Here is a 17,639-nt window from a genome sequence, read left to right on the forward strand (position 1 = left end):
TATGCAGCTTTCACCCTCTTTTCCATGTGCTTATGGCTCTTTCAAGGAATCAACACTGTCAAAAAAAGCAATTCTGATCAAAAGGAGGAAGTCACTTAGTATGCAAATGAGCCCTCATCCAGGCTTAAAAATGGGGAGCAAGTTTACTTTATCTTTATACATCAAAATTAAACCCCAGTCAGATGGGGTATGCCAAAATTGAGTTAAAACTCAGTTTTGCTCCTCTCCACGGAAATCTTTAGTAAAAGGAGAAAGATTTGTGTGTTCTGAAGAGAAACCAGAGCATGACCAAGAGTCCACTTCTTGTCTGGGTGCAGTGCCAGCAGTCCTGGTTCACCTGAGAGTGAGCACCCAGCTCTGAAGAAAGAATTGCAGGTGCATCTCAGGCTCCACCTTGCCTTGCTCCATATGCAGCTTTCACCCTCTTTTCCATGTGCTTATGGCTCTTTCAAGGAATGAACACTGTCAAACAAAGCATTTCTGATCAAAAGGAGGCAGTCACTTAGTATGCAAATGAGCCCTCATCCAGGCTTAAAAATGGTGAGCAAGTTTACGTTATCTTTATACATCAAAATGAAACCCTAGTCAGATGGGGCATGCAAAAATTGAGTTAAAACTCAGTTTTGCTCCTCTCCACGGAAATCTTTAGTAAAAGGCGAAAGATTTGTGCGTTCTGAAGAGAAACCAGAGCATGAACAAGAGACCACTTCTTGTCTGGGTGCAGTGCCAGCAGTCCTGGTTCACCTGAGAGTGAGCACCCAGCTCTGAAGAAAGAATTGCAGGTGCATCTCAGGCTCCACCTTGCCTTGCTCCATATGCAGCTTTCACCCTCTTTTCCATGTGCTTATGGCTCTTTCAAGGAATCAACACTGTCAAAAAAAGCAATTCTGATCAAAAGGAGGAAGTCACTTAGTATGCAAATGAGCCCTCATCCAGTCTTAGAAATGGGGAGCAAGTTTACTTTATCTTTATACATCAAAATGAAACCCCAGTCAGATGGGGCATGCAAAAATTGAGTTAAAACTCAGTTTTGCTCCTCTCCACGGAAATCTTTAGTAAAAGGCGAAAGATTTGTGCGTTCTGAAGAGAAACCAGAGCATGACCAAGAGACCACTTCTTGTCTGGGTGCAGTGCCAGCAGTCCTGGTTCACCTGAGAGTGAGCACCCAGCTCTGAAGAAAGAATTGCAGGTGCATCTCAGGCTCCACCTTGCCTTGCTCCATATGCAGCTTTCACCCTCTTTTCCATGTGCTTATGGCTCTTTCAAGGAATGAACACTGTCAAAAAAAGCATTTCTGATCAAAAGGAGGCAGTCACTTAGTATGCAAATGAGCCCTCATCCAGGCTTAAAAATGGTGAGCAAGTTTACGTTATCTTTATACATCAAAATGAAACCCCAGTCAGATGGGGCATGCAAAAATTGAGTTAAAACTCAGTTTTGCTCCTCTCCACGGAAATCTTTAGTAAAAGGCGAAAGATTTGTGCGTTCTGAAGAGAAACCAGAGCATGAACAAGAGACCACTTCTTGTCTGGGTGCAGTGCCAGCAGTCCTGGTTCACCTGAGAGTGAGCACCCAGCTCTGAAGAAAGAATTGCAGGTGCATCTCAGGCTCCACCTTGCCTTGCTCCATATGCAGCTTTCACCCTCTTTTCCATGTGCTTATGGCTCTTTCAAGAAATGAACACTGTCAAAAAAAGCATTTCTGATCAAAAGGAGGCAGCCACTTAGTATGCAAATGAGCCCTCATCCAGGCTTAGAAATGGTGAGCAAGTTTACTTTATCTTTATACATCAAAATGAAACCCCAGTCAGATGGGGCATGCAAAAATTGAGTTAAAACTCAGTTTTGCTCCTCTCCACGGAAATCTTTAGTAAAAGGCGAAAGATTTGTGCGTTCTGAAGAGAAACCAGAGCATGACCAAGAGTCCACTTCTTGTCTGGGTGCAGTGCCAGCAGTCCTGGTTCACCTGAGTGTGAGCACCCAGCTCTGAAGAAAGAATTGCAGGTGTATCTCAGGCTCCACCTTGCCTTGCTCCATATGCAGCTTTCACCCTCTTTTCCATGTGCTTATGGCTCTTTCAAGGAATCAACACTGTCAAAAAAAGCAATTCTGATCAAAAGGAGGAAGTCACTTAGTATGCAAATGAGCCCTCATCCAGGCTTAGAAATGGGGAGCAAGTTTACTTTATCTTTATACATCAAAATTAAACCCCAGTCAGATGGGGCATGCAAAAATTGAGTTAAAACTCAGTTTTGCTCCTCTCCACGGAAATCTTTAGTAAAAGGCGAAAGATTTGTGCGTTCTGAAGAGAAACCAGAGCATGACCAAGAGTCCACTTCTTGTCTGGGTGCAGTGCCAGCAGTCCTGGTTCACCTGAGAGTGAGCACCCAGCTCTGAAGAAAGAATTGCAGGTGCATCTCAGGCTCCACCTTGCCTTGCTCCATATGCAGCTTTCACCCTCTTTTTCTCCATGTGCTTATGGCTCTTTCAAGGAATGAACACTGTCAAAAAAAGCATTTCTGATCAAAAGGAGGCAGTCACTTAGTATGCAAATGAGCCCTCATCCAGGCTTAGAAATGGTGAGCAAGTTTACTTTAACTTTATACATCAAAATGAAACCCCAGTCAGATGGGGCATGCAAAAATTGAGTTAAAACTCAGTTTTGCTCCTCTCCACGGAAATCTTTAGTAAAAGGCGAAAGATTTGTGCGTTCTGAAGAGAAACCAGAGCATGACCAAGAGTCCACTTCTTGTCTGGGTGCAGTGCCAGCAGTCCTGGTTCACCTGAGTGTTAGCACCCAGCTCTGAAGAAAGAATTGCAGGTGTATCTCAGGCTCCACCTTGCCTTGCTCCATATGCAGCTTTCACCCTCTTTTCCATGTGCTTATGGCTCTTTCAAGGAATCAACACTGTCAAAAAAAGCAATTTTGATCAAAAGGAGGAAGTCACTTAGTATGCAAATGAGCCCTCATCCAGGCTTAGAAATGGTGAGCAAGTTTACTTTATCTTTATACATCAAAATGAAACCCCAGTCAGATGGGGCATGCAAAAATTGAGTTAAATCTCAGTTTTGCTCCTCTCCACGGAAATCTTTAGTAAAAGGCGAAAGATTTGTGCGTTCTGAAGAGAAACCAGAGCATGACCAAGAGTCCACTTCTTGTCTGGGTGCAGTGCCAGCAGTCCTGGTTCACCTGAGTGTGAGCACCCAGCTCTGAAGAAAGAATTGCAGGTGTATCTCAGGCTCCACCTTGCCTTGCTCCATATGCAGCTTTCACCCTCTTTTCCTTGTGCTTATGGCTCTTTCAAGGAATCAACACTGTCAAAAAAAGCAATTCTGATCAAAAGGAGGAAGTCACTTAGTATGCAAATGAGCCCTCATCCAGGCTTAGAAATGGGGAGCAAGTTTACTTTATCTTTATACATCAAAATTAAACCCCAGTCAGATGGGGTATGCAAAAATTGAGTTAAAACTCAGTTTTGCTCCTCTCCACGGAAATCTTTAGTAAAAGGCGAAAGATTTGTGTGTTCTGAAGAGAAACCAGAGCATGACCAAGAGTCCACTTCTTGTCTGGGTGCAGTGCCAGCAGTCCTGGTTCACCTGAGAGTGAGCACCCAGCTCTGAAGAAAGAATTGCAGGTTCATCTCAGGCTCCACCTTGCCTTGCTCCATATGCAGCTTTCACCCTCTTTTTCTCCATGTGCTTATGGCTCTTTCAAGGAATCAACACTGTCAAAAAAAGCATTTCTGATCAAAAGGAGGCAGTCACTTAGTATGCAAAAGAGCCCTCATCCAGGCTTAGAAATGGTGAGCAAGTTTACTTTATCTTTATACATCAAAATGAAATCCAAGTCAGATGGGGCATGCAAAAATTGAGTTAAAACTCAGTTTTGCTCCTCTCCACAGAAATCTTTAGTAAAAGGCGAAAGATTTGTGTGTTCTGAAGAGAAACCAGAGCATGACCAAGAGTCCACTTCTTGTCTGGGTGCAGTGCCAGCAGTCCTGGTTCACCTGAGAGTGAGCACCCAGCTCTGAAGAAAGAATTGCAGGTGCATCTCAGGCTCCACCTTGCCTTGCTCCATATGCAGCTTTCACCCTCTTTTCCATGTGCTTATGGCTCTTTCAAGGAATCAACACTGTCAAAAAAAGCATTTCTGATCAAAAGGAGGCAGTCACTTAGTATGCAAATGAGCCCTCATCCAGGCTTAAAAATGGTGAGCAAGTTTACGTTAACTTTATACATCAAAATAAAACCCCAGTCAGATGGGGCATGCAAAAATTGAGTTAAAACTCAGTTTTGCTCCTCTCCACGGAAATCTTTAGTAAAAGGCGAAAGATTTGTGCGTTCTGAAGAGAAACCAGAGCATGAACAAGAGACCACTTCTTGTCTGGGTGCAGTGCCAGCAGTCCTGGTTCACCTGAGAGTGAGCACCCAACTCTGAAGAAAGAATTGCAGGTGCATCTCAGGCTCCACCTTGCTTTGCTCCATATGCAGCTTTCACCCTCTTTTCCATGTGCTTATGGCTCTTTCAAGGAATGAACACTGTCAAAAAAAGCATTTCTGATCAAAAGGAGGCAGTCACTTAGTATGCAAATGAGCCCTCATCCAGGCTTTGAAATGGTGAGCAAGTTTACTTTATCTTTATACATCAAAATGAAACCCCAGTCAGATGGGGCATGCAAAAATTGAGTTAAAACTCAGTTTTGCTCCTCTCCACGGAAATCTTTAGTAAAAGGTGAAAGATTTGTGCGTTCTGAAGAGAAACCAGAGCATGACCAAGAGTCCACTTCTTGTCTGGGTGCAGTGCCAGCAGTCCTGGTTCACCTGAGTGTGAGCACCCAGCTCTGAAGAAAGAATTGCAGGTGTATCTCAGGCTCCACCTTGCCTTGCTCCATATGCAGCTTTCACCCACTTTTCCATGTGCTTATGGCTCTTTCAAGGAATCAACACTGTCAAAAAAAACAATTCTGATCAAAAGGAGGAAGTCACTTAGTATGCAAATGAGCCCTCATCCAGGCTTAAAAATGGGGAGCAAGTTTACTTTATCTTTATACATCAAAATTAAACCCCAGTCAGATGGGGTATGCAAAAATTGAGTTAAAACTCAGTTTTGCTCCTCTCCACGGAAATCTTTAGTAAAAGGCGAAAGATTTGTGTGTTCTGAAGAAAAACCAGAGCATGACCAAGAGTCCACTTCTTGTCTGGGTGCAGTGCCAGCAGTCCTGGTTCACCTGAGAGTGAGCACCCAGCTCTGAAGAAAGAATTGCAGGTGCATCTCAGGCTCCACCTTGCCTTGCTCCATATGCAGCTTTCACCCTCTTTTTCTCCATGTACTTATGGCTCTTTCAAGGAATGAACACTGTCAAAAAAAGCATTTCTGATCAAAAGGAGGCAGTCACTTAGTATGCAAATGAGCCCTCATCCAGGCTTAAAAATGGTGAGCAAGTTTACGTTATCTTTATACATCAAAATGAAACCCCAGTCAGATGGGGCATGCAAAAATTGAGTTAAAACTCAGTTTTGCTCCTCTCCACGGAAATCTTTAGTAAAAGGTGAAAGATTTGTGCGTTCTGAAGAGAAACCAGAGCATGAACAAGAGACCACTTCTTGTCTGGGTGCAGTGCCAGCAGTCCTGGTTCACCTGAGAGTGAGCACCCAGCTCTGAAGAAAGAATTGCAGGTGCATCTCAGGCTCCACCTTGCCTTGCTCCATATGCAGCTTTCACCCTCTTTTCTATGTGCTTATGGCTCTTTCAAGGAATGAACACTGTCAAAAAAAGCATTTCTGATCAAAAGGAGGCAGTCACTTAGTATGCAAATGAGCCCTCATCCAGGCTTAGAAATGGTGAGCAAGTTTACTTTATCTTTATACATGAAAATGAAACCCCAGTCAGATGGGGCATGCAAAAATTGAGTTAAAACTCAGTTTTGCTCCTCTCCACGGAAATCTTTAGTAAAAGGCGAAAGATTTGTGCGTTCTGAAGAGAAACCAGAGCATGACCAAGAGTCCACTTCTTGTCTGGGTGCAGTGCCAGCAGTCCTGGTTCACCTGAGAGTGAGCACCCAGCTCTGAAGAAAGAATTGCAGGTGTATCTCAGGCTCCACCTTGCCTTGCTTCATATGCAGCTTTCACCCTCTTTATCTCCATGTGCTTATGGCTCTTTCAAGGAATGAACACTGTCAAAAAAAGCATTTCTGATCAAAAGGAGGTAGTCACTTAGTATGCAAATGAGCCCTCATCCAGGCTTAGAAATGGTGAGCAAGTTTACTTTATCTTTATACATGAAAATGAAACCCCAGTCAGATGGGGCATGCAAAAATTGAGTTAAAACTCAGTTTTGCTCCTCTCCACGGAAATCTTTAGTAAAAGGCGAAAGATTTGTGCGCTCTGAAGAGAAACCAGAGCATGACCTAAAGTCCACTTCTTGTCTGGGTGCAGTGCCAGCAGTCCTGGTTCACCTGAGAGTGAGAACCCAGCTCTAAAGAAAGAATTGCAGGTGCATCTCAGGCTCCACCTTGCCTTGCTCCATATGCAGCTTTCACCCTCTTTTCCATGTGCTTATGGCTCTTTCAAGGAATGAACACTGTCAAAAAAAGCATTTCTGATCAAAAGGAGGCAGTCACTTAGTATGCAAATGAGCCCTCATCCAGGCTTAGAAATGGTGAGCAAGTTTACTTTATCTTTATACATCAAAATGAAACCCCAGTCAGATGGGGCATGCAAAAATTGAGTTAAAACTCAGTTTTGCTCCTCTCCACGGAAATCTTTAGTAAAAGGCGAAAGATTTGTGTGTTCTGAAGAGAAAGCAGAGCATAACCAAGAGTCCACTTCTTGTCTGGGTGCAGTGCCAGCAGTCCTGGTTCACCTGAGAGTGAGCACCCAGCTCTGAAGAAAGAATTGCAGGTGCATCTCAGGCTCCACCTTGCCTTGCTCCATATGCAGCTTTCACCCTCTTTTCCATGTGCTTATGGCTCTTTCAAGGAATGAACACTGTCAAAAAAAGCATTTCTGATCAAAAGGAGGCAGTCACTTAGTATGCAAATGAGCCCTCATCCAGGCTTAGAAATGGTGAGCAAGTTTACCTTATCTTTATACATCAAAATGAAACCCCAGTCAGATGGGGCATGCAAAAATTGAGTTAAAACTCAGTTTTGCTCCTCTCCACGGAAATCTTTAGTAAAAGGCGAAAGATTTGTGCGTTCTGAAGAGAAACCAGCGCATGACCAAGAGTCCACTTCTTGTCTGGGTGCAGTGCCAGCAGTCCTGGTTCACCTGAGAGTGAGCACCCAGCTCTGAAGAAAGAATTGCAGGTGCATCTCAGGCTCCACCTTGCCTTGCTCCATATGCAGCTTTCACCCTCTTTTCCATGTGCTTATGGCTCTTTCAAGGAATGAACACTGTCAAAAAAAGCATTTCTGATCAAAAGGAGGCAGTCACTTAGTATGCAAATGAGCCCTCATCCAGGCTTAGAAATGGTGAGCAAGTTTACTTTATCTTTATACATCAAAATGAAACCCCAGTCAGATGGGGCATGCAAAAATTGAGTTAAAACTCAGTTTTGCTCCTCTCCACGGAAATCTTTAATAAAAGGCGAAAGATTTGTGCGTTCTGAAGAGAAACCAGAGCATGACCAAGAGTCCACTTCTTGTCTGGGTGCAGTGCCAGCAGTCCTGGTTCACCTGAGTGTGAGCACCCAGCTCTGAAGAAAGAATTGCAGGTGTATCTCAGGCTCCACCTTGCCTTGCTCCATATGCAGCTTTCACCCTCTTTTCCATGTGCTTATGGCTCTTTCAAGGAATCAACACTGTCAAAAAAAGCAATTCTGATCAAAAGGAGGAAGTCACTTAGTATGCAAATGAGCCCTCATCCAGGCTTAGAAAAGGGGAGCAAGTTTACTTTATCTTTATACATCAAAATTAAACCCCAGTCAGATGGGGTATGCAAAAATTGAGTTAAAACTCAGTTTTGCTCCTCTCCACGGAAATCTTTAGTAAAAGGCGAAAGATTTCTGTGTTCTGAAGAGAAACCAGAGCATGACCAAGAGTCCACTTCTTGTCTGGGTGCAGTGCCAGCAGTCCTGGTTCACCTGAGAGTGAGCACCCAGCTCTGAAGAAAGAATTGCAGGTGCATCTCAGGCTCCACCTTGCCTTGCTCCATATGCAGCTTTCACCCTCTTTTTCTCCATGTGCTTATGGCTCTTTCAAGGAATGAACACTGTCAAAAAAAGCATTTCTGATCAAAAGGAGGCAGACACTTAGTATGCAAATGAGCCCTCATCCAGGCTTAGAAATGGTGAGCAAGTTTACTTTATCTTTATACATCAAAATTAAACCCCAGTCAGATGGGGCATGCAAAAATTGAGTTAAAACTCAGTTTTGCTCCTCTCCACGGAAATCTTTAGTAAAAGGCGAAAGATTTGTGCGTTCTGAAGAGAAACCAGAGCATGACCAAGAGTCCACTTCTTGTCTGGGTGCAGTGCCAGCAGTCCTGGTTCACCTGAGTGTGAGCACCCAGCTCTGAAGAAAGAATTGCAGGTGTATCTCAGGCTCCACCTTGCCTTGCTCCATATGCAGCTTTCACCCTCTTTTTCTCCATGTGCTTATGGCTCTTTCAAGGAATGAACACTGTCAAAAAAAGCATTTCTGATCAAAAGGAGGCAGTCACTTAGTATGCAAATGAGCCCTCATCCAGGCTTAAAAATGGTGAGCAAGTTTACGTTATCTTTATACATCAAAATGAAACCCCAGTCAGATGGGGCATGCAAAAATTGAGTTAAAACTCAGTTTTGCTCCTCTCCACGGAAATCTTTAGTAAAAGGCGAAAGATTTGTGCGTTCTGAAGAGAAACCAGAGCATGAACAAGAGACCACTTCTTGTCTGGGTGCAGTGCCAGCAGTCCTGGTTCACCTGAGAGTGAGCACCCAGCTCTGAAGAAAGAATTGCAGGTGCATCTCAGGCTCCACCTTGCCTTGCTCCATATGCAGCTTTCACCCTCTTTTCCATGTGCTTATGGCTCTTTCAAGAAATGAACACTGTCAAAAAAAGCATTTCTGATCAAAAGGAGGCAGTCACTTAGTATGCAAATGAGCCCTCATCCAGGCTTAGAAATGGTGAGCAAGTTTACTTTATCTTTATACATCAAAATGAAACCCCAGTCAGATGGGGCATGCAAAAATTGAGTTAAAACTCAGTTTTGCTCCTCTCCACGGAAATCTTTAGTAAAAGGCGAAAGATTTGTGCGTTCTGAAGAGAAACCAGAGCATGACCAAGAGTCCACTTCTTGTCTGGGTGCAGTGCCAGCAGTCCTGGTTCACCTGAGTGTGAGCACCCAGCTCTGAAGAAAGAATTGCAGGTGTATCTCAGGCTCCACCTTGCCTTGCTCCATATGCAGCTTTCACCCTCTTTTCCATGTGCTTATGGCTCTTTCAAGGAATCAACACTGTCAAAAAAAGCAATTCTGATCAAAAGGAGGAAGTCACTTAGTATGCAAATGAGCCCTCATCCAGGCTTAGAAATGGGGAGCAAGTTTACTTTATCTTTATACATCAAAATTAAACCCCAGTCAGATGGGGTATGCAAAAATTGAGTTAAAACTCAGTTTTGCTCCTCTCCACGGAAATCTTTAGTAAAAGGCGAAAGATTTGTGTGTTCTGAAGAGAAACCAGAGCATGACCAAGAGTCCACTTCTTGTCTGGGTGCAGTGCCAGCAGTCCTGGTTCACCTGAGAGTGAGCACCCAGCTCTGAAGAAAGAATTGCAGGTGCATCTCAGGCTCCACCTTGCCTTGCTCCATATGCAGCTTTCACCCTCTTTTTCTCCATGTGCTTATGGCTCTTTCAAGGAATGAACACTGTCAAAAAAAGCATTTCTGATCAAAAGGAGGCAGTCACTTAGTATGCAAATGAGCCCTCATCCAGGCTTAGAAATGGTGAGCAAGTTTACTTTATCTTTATACATCAAAATGAAATCCAAGTCAGATGGGGCATGCAAAAATTGAGTTAAAACTCAGTTTTGCTCCTCTCCACGGAAATCTTTAGTAAAAGGCGAAAGATTTGTGTGTTCTGAAGAGAAACCAGAGCATGACCAAGAGTCCACTTCTTGTCTGGGTGCAGTGCCAGCAGTCCTGGTTCACCTGAGAGTGAGCACCCAGCTCTGAAGAAAGAATTGCAGGTGCATCTCAGGCTCCACCTTGCCTTGCTCCATATGCAGCTTTCACCCTCTTTTCCATGTGCTTATGGCTCTTTCAAGGAATGAACACTGTCAAAAAAAGCATTTCTGATCAAAAGGAGGCAGTCACTTAGTATGCAAATGAGCCCTCATCCAGGCTTAAAAATGGTTAGCAAGTTTATGTTATCTTTATACATCAAAATGAAACCCCAGTCAGATGGGGCATGCAAAAATTGAGTTAAAACTCAGTTTTGCTCCTCTCCACGGAAATCTTTAGTAAAAGGCGAAAGATTTGTGCGTTCTGAAGAGAAACCAGAGCATGAACAAGAGACCACTTCTTGTCTGGGTGCAGTGCCAGCAGTCCTGGTTCACCTGAGAGTGAGCACCCAGCTCTGAAGAAAGAATTGCAGGTGCATCTCAGGCTCCACCTTGCCTTGCTCCATATGCAGCTTTCACCCTCTTTTCCATGTGCTTATGGCTCTTTCAAGGAATGAACACTGTCAAAAAAAGCATTTCTGATCAAAAGGAGGCAGTCACTTAGTATGCAAATGAGCCCTCATCCAGGCTTAGAAATGGTGAGCAAGTTTACTTTATCTTTATACATCAAAATGAAACCCCAGTCAGATGGGGCATGCAAAAATTGAGTTAAAACTCAGTTTTGCTCCTCTCCACGGAAATCTTTAGTAAAAGGCGAAAGATTTGTGCGTTCTGAAGAGAAACCAGAGCATGACCAAGAGTCCACTTCTTGTCTGGGTGCAGTGCCAGCAGTCCTGGTTCACCTGAGAGTGAGCACCCAGCTCTGAAGAAAGAATTGCAGGTGTATCTCAGGCTCCACCTTGCCTTGTTCCATATGCAGCTTTCACCCTCTTTTTCTCCATGTGCTTATGGCTCTTTCAAGGAATGAACACTGTCAAAAAAAGCATTTCTGATCAAAAGGAGGTAGTCACTTAGTATGCAAATGAGCCCTCATCCAGGCTTAGAAATGGTGAGCAAGTTTACTTTATCTTTATACATGAAAATGAAACCCCACTCAGATGGGGCATGCAAAAATTGAGTTAAAACTCAGTTTTGCTCCTCTCCACGGAAATCTTTAGTAAAAGGCGAAAGATTTGTGTGCTCTGAAGAGAAACCAGAGCATGACCTAAAGTCCACTTCTTGTCTGGGTGCAGTGCCAGCAGTCCTGGTTCACCTGAGAGTGAGAACCCAGCTCTGAAGAAAGAATTGCAGGTGCATCTCAGGCTCCACCTTGCCTTGCTCCATATGCAGCTTTCACCCTCTTTTCCATGTGCTTATGGCTCTTTCAAGGAATGAACACTGTCAAAAAAAGCATTTCTGATCAAAAGGAGGCAGTCACTTAGTATGCAAATGAGCCCTCATCCAGGCTTAGAAATGGTGAGCAAGTTTACTTTATCTTTATACATCAAAATGAAACCCCAGTCAGATGGGGCATGCAAAAATTGAGTTAAAACTCAGTTTTGCTCCTCTCCACGGAAATCTTTAGTAAAAGGTGAAAGATTTGTGCGTTCTGAAGAGAAACCAGAGCATGACCAAGAGTCCACTTCTTGTCTGGGTGCAGTGCCAGCAGTCCTGGTTCACCTGAGAGTGAGCACCCAGCTCTGAAGAAAGAATTGCAGGTGCATCTCAGGCTCCACCTTGCCTTGCTCCATATGCAGCTTTCACCCTCTTTTCCATGTGCTTATGGCTCTTTCAAGGAATCAACACTGTCAAAAAAAGCATTTCTGATCAAAAGGAGGTAGTCACTTAGTATGCAAATGAGCCCTCATCCAGGCTTAGAAATGGTGAGCAAGTTTACTTTACTTTTATACATGAAAATGAAACCCCAATCAGATGGGGCATGCAAAAATTCAGTTAAAACTCAGTTTTGCTCCTCTCCACGGAAATCTTTAGTAAAAGGCAAAAGATTTGTGCGTTCTGAAGAGAAACCAGATCATGAACAAGAGTCCACTTCTTGTCTGGGTGCAGTGCCAGCAGTCCTGGTTCACCTGAGAGTGAGCACCCAGCTCTGAAGAAAGAATTGCAGGTGCATCTCAGGCTCCACCTTGCCTTGCTCCATATGCAACTTTCACCCTTTTTTCCATGTGCTTATGGCTCTTTCAAGGAATGAACACTGTCAAAAAAAGCATTTCTGATCAAAAGGAGACAGTCACTTAGTATGCAAATGAGCCCTCATCCAGGCTTAGAAATCGGGAGCAAGTTTACTTTATCTTTATACATCAAAATGAAACCCCAGTCAGATGGGGCATGCAAAAATTGAGTTAAAACTCAGTTTTGCTCCTCTCCACGGAAATCTTTAGTAAAAGGCGAAAGATTTGTGCGTTCTGAAGAGAAACCAGAGCATGAACAAGAGACCACTTCTTGTCTGGGTGCAGTGCCAGCAGTCCTGGTTCACCTGAGAGTGAGCACCCAGCTCTGAAGAAAGAATTGCAGGTGCATCTCAGGCTCCACCTTGCCTTGCTCCATATGCAGCTTTCACCCTCTTTTCCATGTGCTTATGGCTCTTTCAAGGAATGAACACTGTCAAAAAAAGCATTTCTGATCAAAAGGAGGCAGTCACTTAGTATGCAAATGAGCCCTCATCCAGGCTTAGAAATGGTGAGCAAGTTTACTTTATCTTTATACATCAAAATGAAACCCCAGTCAGATGGGGCATGCAAAAATTGAGTTAAAACTCAGTTTTGCTCCTCTCCACGGAAATCTTTAATAAAAGGCGAAAGATTTGTGCGTTCTGAAGAGAAACCAGAGCATGACCAATAGTCCACTTCTTGTCTGGGTGCAGTGCCAGCAGTCCTGGTTCACCTGAGTGTGAGCACCCAGCTCTGAAGAAAGAATTGCAGGTGTATCTCAGGCTCCACCTTGCCTTGCTCCATATGCAGCTTTCACCCTCTTTTCCATGTGCTTATGGCTCTTTCAAGGAATCAACACTGTCAAAAAAAGCAATTCTGATCAAAAGGAGGAAGTCACTTAGTATGCAAATGAGCCCTCATCCAGGCTTAGAAATGGGGAGCAAGTTTACTTTATCTTTATACATCAAAATAAAACCCCAGTCAGATGGGGCATGCAAAAATTGAGTTAAAACTCAGTTTTGCTCCTCTCCACGGAAATCTTTAGTAAAAGGCGAAAGATTTGTGCATTCTGAAGAGAAACCAGAGCATGACCAAGAGTCCACTTCTTGTCTGGGTGCAGTGCCAGCAGTCCTGGTTCACCTGAGAGTGAGCACCCAGCTCTGAAGAAAGAATTGCAGGTGCATCTCAGGCTCCACCTTGCCTTGCTCCATATGCAGCTTTCACCCTCTTTTTCTCCATGTGCTTATGGCTCTTTCAAGGAATGAACACTGTCAAAAAAAGCATTTCTGATCAAAAGGAGGCAGTCACTTAGTATGCAAATGAGCCCTCATCCAGGCTTAGAAATGGTGAGCAAGTTTACTTTAACTTTATACATCAAAATGAAACCCCAGTCAGATGGGGCATGCAAAAATTGAGTTAAAACTCAGTTTTGCTCCTCTCCACGGAAATCTTTAGTAAAAGGCGAAAGATTTGTGCGTTCTGAAGAGAAACCAGAGCATGACCAAGAGTCCACTTCTTGTCTGGGTGCAGTGCCAGCAGTCCTGGTTCACCTGAGAGTGAGCACCCAGCTCTGAAGAAAGAATTGCAGGTGCATCTCAGGCTCCACCTTGCCTTGCTCCATATGCAGCTTTCACCCTCTTTTCCATGTGCTTATGGCTCTTTCAAGGAATGAACACTGTCAAAAAAAGCATTTCTGATCAAAAGGAGGCAGTCACTTAGTATGCAAATGAGCCCTCATCCAGGCTTAAAAATGGTGAGCAAGTTTACGTTATCTTTATACATCAAAATGAAACCCCAGTCAGATGGGGCATGCAAAAATTGAGTTAAAACTCAGTTTTGCTCCTCTCCACGGAAATCTTTAGTAAAAGGCGAAAGCATTGTGCGTTCTGAAGAGAAACCAGAGCATGAACAAGAGACCACTTCTTGTCTGGGTGCAGTGCCAGCAGTCCTGGTTCACCTGAGAGTGAGCACCCAGCTCTGAAGAAAGAATTGCAGGTGCATCTCAGGCTCCACCTTGCCTTGCTCCATATGCAGCTTTCACCTTCTTTTCCATGTGCTTATGGCTCTTTCAAGGAATGAACACTGTCAAAAAAAGCATTTCTGATCAAAAGGAGGCAGTCACTTAGTATGCAAATGAGCCCTCATCCAGGCTTAGAAATGGTGAGCAAGTTTACTTTATCTTTATACATCAAAATGAAACCCCAGTCAGATGGGGCATGCAAAAATTGAGTTAAAACTCAGTTTTGCTCCTCTCCACGGAAATCTTTAGTAAAAGGCGAAAGATTTGTGCGTTCTGAAGAGAAACCAGAGCATGACCAAGAGTCCACTTCTTGTCTGGGTGCAGTGCCAGCAGTCCTGGTTCACCTGAGTGTGAGCACCCAGCTCTGAAGAAAGAATTGCAGGTGTATCTCAGGCTCCACCTTGCCTTGCTCCATATGCAGCTTTCACCCTCTTTTCCATGTGCTTATGGCTCTTTCAAGGAATCAACACTGTCAAAAAAAGCAATTCTGATCAAAAGGAGGAAGTCACTTAGTATGCAAATGAGCCCTCATCCAGGCTTAGAAATGGGGAGCAAGTTTACTTTATCTTTATACATCAAAATTAAACCCCAGTCAGATGGGGTATGCAAAAATTGAGTTAAAACTCAGTTTTGCTCCTCTCCACGGAAATCTTTAGTAAAAGGCGAAAGATTTATGTGTTCTGAAGAGAAACCAGAGCATGACCAAGAGTCCACTTCTTGTCTGGGTGCAGTGCCAGCAGTCCTGGTTCACCTGAGAGTGAGCACCCAGCTCTGAAGAAAGAATTGCAGGTGCATCTCAGGCTCCACCTTGCCTTGCTCCATATGCAGCTTTCACCCTCTTTTCCATGTGCTTATGGCTCTTTCAAGGAATGAACACTGTCAAAAAAAGCATTTCTGATCAAAAGGAGGCAGTCACTTAGTATGCAAATGAGCCCTCATCCAGGCTTAAAAATGGTGAGCAAGTTTACGTTATCTTTATACATCAAAATGAAACCCTAGTCAGATGGGGCATGCAAAAATTGAGTTAAAACTCAGTTTTGCTCCTCTCCACGGAAATCTTTAGTAAAAGGCGAAAGATTTGTGCGTTCTGAAGAGAAACCAGAGCATGAACAAGAGACCACTTCTTGTCTGGGTGCAGTGCCAGCAGTCCTGGTTCACCTGAGAGTGAGCACCCAGCTCTGAAGAAAGAATTGCAGGTGCATCTCAGGCTCCACCTTGCCTTGCTCCATATGCAGCTTTCACCCTCTTTTCCATGTGCTTATGGCTCTTTCAAGGAATGAACACTGTCAAAAAAAGCATTTCTGATCAAAAGGAGGCAGTCACTTAGTATGCAAATGAGCCCTCATCCAGGCTTAGAAATGGTGAGCAAGTTTACTTTATCTTTATACATCAAAATGAAACCCCAGTCAGATGGGGCATGCAAAAATTGAGTTAAAACTCAGTTTTGCTCCTCTCCACGGAAATCTTTAGTAAAAGGCGAAAGATTTGTGTGTTCTGAAGAGAAACCAGAGCATGACCAAGAGTCCACTTCTTGTCTGGGTGCAGTGCCAGCAGTCCTGGTTCACCTGAGAGTGAGCACCCAGCTCTGAAGAAAGAATTGCAGGTGCATCTCAGGCTCCACCTTGCCTTGCTCCATATGCAGCTTTCACCCTCTTTTCCATGTGCTTATGGCTCTTTCAAGGAATCAACACTGTCAAAAAAAGCAATTCTGATCAAAAGGAGGAAGTCACTTAGTATGCAAATGAGCCCTCATCCAGGCTTAGAAATGGGGAGCAAGTTTACTTTATCTTTATACATCAAAATTAAACCCCAGTCAGATGGGGTATGCAAAAATTGAGTTAAAACTCAGTTTTGCTCCTCTCCACGGAAATCTTTAGTAAAAGGCGAAAGATTTATGTGTTCTGAAGAGAAACCAGAGCATGACCAAGAGTCCACTTCTTGTCTGGGTGCAGTGCCAGCAGTCCTGGTTCACCTGAGAGTGAGCACCCAGCTCTGAAGAAAGAATTGCAGGTGCATCTCAGGCTCCACCTTGCCTTGCTCCATATGCAGCTTTCACCCTCTTTTCCATGTGCTTATGGCTCTTTCAAGGAATGAACACTGTCAAAAAAAGCATTTCTGATCAAAAGGAGGCAGTCACTTAGTATGCAAATGAGCCCTCATCCAGGCTTAAAAATGGTGAGCAAGTTTACGTTATCTTTATACATCAAAATGAAACCCTAGTCAGATGGGGCATGCAAAAATTGAGTTAAAACTCAGTTTTGCTCCTCTCCACGGAAATCTTTAGTAAAAGGCGAAAGATTTGTGCGTTCTGAAGACAAACCAGAGCATGACCAAGAGTCCACTTCTTGTCTGGGTGCAGTGCCAGCAGTCCTGGTTCACCTGAGAGTGAGCACCCAGCTCTGAAGAAAGAATTGCAGGTGCATCTCAGGCTCCACCTTGCCTTGCTCCATATGCAGCTTTCACCCTCTTTTTCTCCATGTGCTTATGGCTCTTTCAAGGAATGAACACTGTCAAAAAAAGCATTTCTGATCAAAAGGAGGCAGTCACTTAGTATGCAAATGAGCCCTCATCCAGGCTTAGAAATGGTGAGCAAGTTTACTTTATCTTTATACATCAAAATGAAACCCCAGTCAGATGGGGCATGCAAAAATTGAGTTAAAACTCAGTTTTGCTCCTCTCCACGGAAATCTTTAGTAAAAGGCGAAAGATTTGTGCGTTCTGAAGAGAAACCAGAGCATGACCAAGAGTCCACTTCTTGTCTGGGTGCAGTGCCAGCAGTCCTGGTTCACCTGAGTGTGAGCACCCAGCTCTGAAGAAAGAATTGCAGGTGTATCTCAGGCTCCACCTTGCCTTGCTCCATATGCAGCTTTCACCCTCTTTTCCATGTGCTTATGGCTCTTTCAAGGAATCAACACTGTCAAAAAAAGCAATTCTGATCAAAAGGAGGCAGTCACTTAGTATGCAAATGAGCCCTCATCCAGGCTTAGAAATGGGGAGCAAGTTTACTTTATCTTTATACATCAAAATGAAACCCCAGTCAGATGGGGTATGCAAAAATTGAGTTAAAACTCAGTTTTGCTCCTCTCCACGGAAATCTTTAGTAAAAGGCGAAAGATTTGTGTGTTCTGAAGAGAAACCAGAGCATGACCAAGAGTCCACTTCTTGTCTGGGTGCAGTGCCAGCAGTCCTGGTTCACCTGAGAGTGAGCACCCAGCTCTGAAGAAAGAATTGCAGGTGCATCTCAGGCTCCACCTTGCCTTGCTCCATATGCAGCTTTCACCCTCTTTTTCTCCATGTGCTTATGGCTCTTTCAAGGAATGAACACTGTCAAAAAAAGCATTTCTGATCAAAAGGAGGCAGTCACTTAGTATGCA

The 17,639-nt window shown here is 43.9% G+C and overlaps 43 non-coding genes across 43 annotated transcripts; all 43 read right to left on the minus strand.

Moving 5' to 3' along the window:
- Window positions 1-170: 170 nt before the first annotated feature.
- On the minus strand, window positions 171-286 carry LOC142147580 (U5 spliceosomal RNA). Its single transcript, XR_012690721.1, has one exon. It is a non-coding gene; the product is annotated as a U5 spliceosomal RNA (small nuclear RNA).
- A 291-nt stretch (window positions 287-577) lies between these two features.
- Window positions 578-693, minus strand: LOC142147396 (U5 spliceosomal RNA). Its single transcript, XR_012690545.1, has one exon. It is a non-coding gene; the product is annotated as a U5 spliceosomal RNA (small nuclear RNA).
- A 291-nt stretch (window positions 694-984) lies between these two features.
- LOC142147221 (U5 spliceosomal RNA) lies at window positions 985-1,100 on the minus strand. Its single transcript, XR_012690376.1, has one exon. It is a non-coding gene; the product is annotated as a U5 spliceosomal RNA (small nuclear RNA).
- Window positions 1,101-1,391: 291 nt separating this feature from the next.
- Window positions 1,392-1,507, minus strand: LOC142147222 (U5 spliceosomal RNA). The gene has a single exon (XR_012690377.1). It is a non-coding gene; the product is annotated as a U5 spliceosomal RNA (small nuclear RNA).
- Window positions 1,508-1,798: 291 nt separating this feature from the next.
- On the minus strand, window positions 1,799-1,914 carry LOC142147224 (U5 spliceosomal RNA). Its single transcript, XR_012690379.1, has one exon. It is a non-coding gene; the product is annotated as a U5 spliceosomal RNA (small nuclear RNA).
- Window positions 1,915-2,205: 291 nt separating this feature from the next.
- Window positions 2,206-2,321, minus strand: LOC142147225 (U5 spliceosomal RNA). Its single transcript, XR_012690380.1, has one exon. It is a non-coding gene; the product is annotated as a U5 spliceosomal RNA (small nuclear RNA).
- A 294-nt stretch (window positions 2,322-2,615) lies between these two features.
- LOC142147226 (U5 spliceosomal RNA) lies at window positions 2,616-2,731 on the minus strand. The gene has a single exon (XR_012690381.1). It is a non-coding gene; the product is annotated as a U5 spliceosomal RNA (small nuclear RNA).
- Window positions 2,732-3,022: 291 nt separating this feature from the next.
- On the minus strand, window positions 3,023-3,138 carry LOC142147314 (U5 spliceosomal RNA). The gene has a single exon (XR_012690466.1). It is a non-coding gene; the product is annotated as a U5 spliceosomal RNA (small nuclear RNA).
- A 291-nt stretch (window positions 3,139-3,429) lies between these two features.
- On the minus strand, window positions 3,430-3,545 carry LOC142147305 (U5 spliceosomal RNA). The gene has a single exon (XR_012690458.1). It is a non-coding gene; the product is annotated as a U5 spliceosomal RNA (small nuclear RNA).
- Window positions 3,546-3,839: 294 nt separating this feature from the next.
- On the minus strand, window positions 3,840-3,955 carry LOC142147588 (U5 spliceosomal RNA). The gene has a single exon (XR_012690729.1). It is a non-coding gene; the product is annotated as a U5 spliceosomal RNA (small nuclear RNA).
- Window positions 3,956-4,246: 291 nt separating this feature from the next.
- On the minus strand, window positions 4,247-4,362 carry LOC142147227 (U5 spliceosomal RNA). Its single transcript, XR_012690382.1, has one exon. It is a non-coding gene; the product is annotated as a U5 spliceosomal RNA (small nuclear RNA).
- A 291-nt stretch (window positions 4,363-4,653) lies between these two features.
- On the minus strand, window positions 4,654-4,769 carry LOC142147465 (U5 spliceosomal RNA). The gene has a single exon (XR_012690612.1). It is a non-coding gene; the product is annotated as a U5 spliceosomal RNA (small nuclear RNA).
- A 291-nt stretch (window positions 4,770-5,060) lies between these two features.
- LOC142147435 (U5 spliceosomal RNA) lies at window positions 5,061-5,176 on the minus strand. The gene has a single exon (XR_012690583.1). It is a non-coding gene; the product is annotated as a U5 spliceosomal RNA (small nuclear RNA).
- Window positions 5,177-5,470: 294 nt separating this feature from the next.
- Window positions 5,471-5,586, minus strand: LOC142147466 (U5 spliceosomal RNA). The gene has a single exon (XR_012690613.1). It is a non-coding gene; the product is annotated as a U5 spliceosomal RNA (small nuclear RNA).
- A 291-nt stretch (window positions 5,587-5,877) lies between these two features.
- LOC142147228 (U5 spliceosomal RNA) lies at window positions 5,878-5,993 on the minus strand. The gene has a single exon (XR_012690383.1). It is a non-coding gene; the product is annotated as a U5 spliceosomal RNA (small nuclear RNA).
- Window positions 5,994-6,287: 294 nt separating this feature from the next.
- LOC142147302 (U5 spliceosomal RNA) lies at window positions 6,288-6,403 on the minus strand. The gene has a single exon (XR_012690455.1). It is a non-coding gene; the product is annotated as a U5 spliceosomal RNA (small nuclear RNA).
- Window positions 6,404-6,694: 291 nt separating this feature from the next.
- Window positions 6,695-6,810, minus strand: LOC142147493 (U5 spliceosomal RNA). The gene has a single exon (XR_012690638.1). It is a non-coding gene; the product is annotated as a U5 spliceosomal RNA (small nuclear RNA).
- Window positions 6,811-7,101: 291 nt separating this feature from the next.
- LOC142147457 (U5 spliceosomal RNA) lies at window positions 7,102-7,217 on the minus strand. Its single transcript, XR_012690604.1, has one exon. It is a non-coding gene; the product is annotated as a U5 spliceosomal RNA (small nuclear RNA).
- Window positions 7,218-7,508: 291 nt separating this feature from the next.
- On the minus strand, window positions 7,509-7,624 carry LOC142147469 (U5 spliceosomal RNA). Its single transcript, XR_012690616.1, has one exon. It is a non-coding gene; the product is annotated as a U5 spliceosomal RNA (small nuclear RNA).
- Window positions 7,625-7,915: 291 nt separating this feature from the next.
- LOC142147447 (U5 spliceosomal RNA) lies at window positions 7,916-8,031 on the minus strand. Its single transcript, XR_012690594.1, has one exon. It is a non-coding gene; the product is annotated as a U5 spliceosomal RNA (small nuclear RNA).
- A 294-nt stretch (window positions 8,032-8,325) lies between these two features.
- LOC142147229 (U5 spliceosomal RNA) lies at window positions 8,326-8,441 on the minus strand. Its single transcript, XR_012690384.1, has one exon. It is a non-coding gene; the product is annotated as a U5 spliceosomal RNA (small nuclear RNA).
- Window positions 8,442-8,735: 294 nt separating this feature from the next.
- Window positions 8,736-8,851, minus strand: LOC142147230 (U5 spliceosomal RNA). The gene has a single exon (XR_012690385.1). It is a non-coding gene; the product is annotated as a U5 spliceosomal RNA (small nuclear RNA).
- A 291-nt stretch (window positions 8,852-9,142) lies between these two features.
- On the minus strand, window positions 9,143-9,258 carry LOC142147231 (U5 spliceosomal RNA). Its single transcript, XR_012690386.1, has one exon. It is a non-coding gene; the product is annotated as a U5 spliceosomal RNA (small nuclear RNA).
- A 291-nt stretch (window positions 9,259-9,549) lies between these two features.
- Window positions 9,550-9,665, minus strand: LOC142147307 (U5 spliceosomal RNA). The gene has a single exon (XR_012690459.1). It is a non-coding gene; the product is annotated as a U5 spliceosomal RNA (small nuclear RNA).
- A 294-nt stretch (window positions 9,666-9,959) lies between these two features.
- On the minus strand, window positions 9,960-10,075 carry LOC142147551 (U5 spliceosomal RNA). The gene has a single exon (XR_012690693.1). It is a non-coding gene; the product is annotated as a U5 spliceosomal RNA (small nuclear RNA).
- Window positions 10,076-10,366: 291 nt separating this feature from the next.
- On the minus strand, window positions 10,367-10,482 carry LOC142147232 (U5 spliceosomal RNA). Its single transcript, XR_012690387.1, has one exon. It is a non-coding gene; the product is annotated as a U5 spliceosomal RNA (small nuclear RNA).
- Window positions 10,483-10,773: 291 nt separating this feature from the next.
- LOC142147233 (U5 spliceosomal RNA) lies at window positions 10,774-10,889 on the minus strand. The gene has a single exon (XR_012690388.1). It is a non-coding gene; the product is annotated as a U5 spliceosomal RNA (small nuclear RNA).
- A 294-nt stretch (window positions 10,890-11,183) lies between these two features.
- On the minus strand, window positions 11,184-11,299 carry LOC142147403 (U5 spliceosomal RNA). Its single transcript, XR_012690552.1, has one exon. It is a non-coding gene; the product is annotated as a U5 spliceosomal RNA (small nuclear RNA).
- A 291-nt stretch (window positions 11,300-11,590) lies between these two features.
- Window positions 11,591-11,706, minus strand: LOC142147467 (U5 spliceosomal RNA). Its single transcript, XR_012690614.1, has one exon. It is a non-coding gene; the product is annotated as a U5 spliceosomal RNA (small nuclear RNA).
- Window positions 11,707-11,997: 291 nt separating this feature from the next.
- On the minus strand, window positions 11,998-12,113 carry LOC142147481 (U5 spliceosomal RNA). Its single transcript, XR_012690627.1, has one exon. It is a non-coding gene; the product is annotated as a U5 spliceosomal RNA (small nuclear RNA).
- Window positions 12,114-12,404: 291 nt separating this feature from the next.
- Window positions 12,405-12,520, minus strand: LOC142147235 (U5 spliceosomal RNA). Its single transcript, XR_012690390.1, has one exon. It is a non-coding gene; the product is annotated as a U5 spliceosomal RNA (small nuclear RNA).
- Window positions 12,521-12,811: 291 nt separating this feature from the next.
- LOC142147470 (U5 spliceosomal RNA) lies at window positions 12,812-12,927 on the minus strand. Its single transcript, XR_012690617.1, has one exon. It is a non-coding gene; the product is annotated as a U5 spliceosomal RNA (small nuclear RNA).
- Window positions 12,928-13,218: 291 nt separating this feature from the next.
- Window positions 13,219-13,334, minus strand: LOC142147339 (U5 spliceosomal RNA). Its single transcript, XR_012690490.1, has one exon. It is a non-coding gene; the product is annotated as a U5 spliceosomal RNA (small nuclear RNA).
- Window positions 13,335-13,628: 294 nt separating this feature from the next.
- Window positions 13,629-13,744, minus strand: LOC142147236 (U5 spliceosomal RNA). The gene has a single exon (XR_012690391.1). It is a non-coding gene; the product is annotated as a U5 spliceosomal RNA (small nuclear RNA).
- A 291-nt stretch (window positions 13,745-14,035) lies between these two features.
- On the minus strand, window positions 14,036-14,151 carry LOC142147575 (U5 spliceosomal RNA). The gene has a single exon (XR_012690716.1). It is a non-coding gene; the product is annotated as a U5 spliceosomal RNA (small nuclear RNA).
- A 291-nt stretch (window positions 14,152-14,442) lies between these two features.
- LOC142147237 (U5 spliceosomal RNA) lies at window positions 14,443-14,558 on the minus strand. Its single transcript, XR_012690392.1, has one exon. It is a non-coding gene; the product is annotated as a U5 spliceosomal RNA (small nuclear RNA).
- Window positions 14,559-14,849: 291 nt separating this feature from the next.
- Window positions 14,850-14,965, minus strand: LOC142147312 (U5 spliceosomal RNA). The gene has a single exon (XR_012690464.1). It is a non-coding gene; the product is annotated as a U5 spliceosomal RNA (small nuclear RNA).
- A 291-nt stretch (window positions 14,966-15,256) lies between these two features.
- LOC142147397 (U5 spliceosomal RNA) lies at window positions 15,257-15,372 on the minus strand. The gene has a single exon (XR_012690546.1). It is a non-coding gene; the product is annotated as a U5 spliceosomal RNA (small nuclear RNA).
- A 291-nt stretch (window positions 15,373-15,663) lies between these two features.
- On the minus strand, window positions 15,664-15,779 carry LOC142147381 (U5 spliceosomal RNA). The gene has a single exon (XR_012690531.1). It is a non-coding gene; the product is annotated as a U5 spliceosomal RNA (small nuclear RNA).
- A 291-nt stretch (window positions 15,780-16,070) lies between these two features.
- Window positions 16,071-16,186, minus strand: LOC142147313 (U5 spliceosomal RNA). The gene has a single exon (XR_012690465.1). It is a non-coding gene; the product is annotated as a U5 spliceosomal RNA (small nuclear RNA).
- A 291-nt stretch (window positions 16,187-16,477) lies between these two features.
- Window positions 16,478-16,593, minus strand: LOC142147573 (U5 spliceosomal RNA). The gene has a single exon (XR_012690714.1). It is a non-coding gene; the product is annotated as a U5 spliceosomal RNA (small nuclear RNA).
- A 294-nt stretch (window positions 16,594-16,887) lies between these two features.
- On the minus strand, window positions 16,888-17,003 carry LOC142147238 (U5 spliceosomal RNA). Its single transcript, XR_012690393.1, has one exon. It is a non-coding gene; the product is annotated as a U5 spliceosomal RNA (small nuclear RNA).
- Window positions 17,004-17,294: 291 nt separating this feature from the next.
- Window positions 17,295-17,410, minus strand: LOC142147308 (U5 spliceosomal RNA). Its single transcript, XR_012690460.1, has one exon. It is a non-coding gene; the product is annotated as a U5 spliceosomal RNA (small nuclear RNA).
- Between the last annotated feature and the right edge of the window lie 229 nt (window positions 17,411-17,639).

Source organism: Mixophyes fleayi, chromosome 3 (genome assembly GCF_038048845.1).
Source record: "Mixophyes fleayi isolate aMixFle1 chromosome 3, aMixFle1.hap1, whole genome shotgun sequence".
Lineage (NCBI taxonomy): Eukaryota > Metazoa > Chordata > Amphibia > Anura > Limnodynastidae > Mixophyes > Mixophyes fleayi.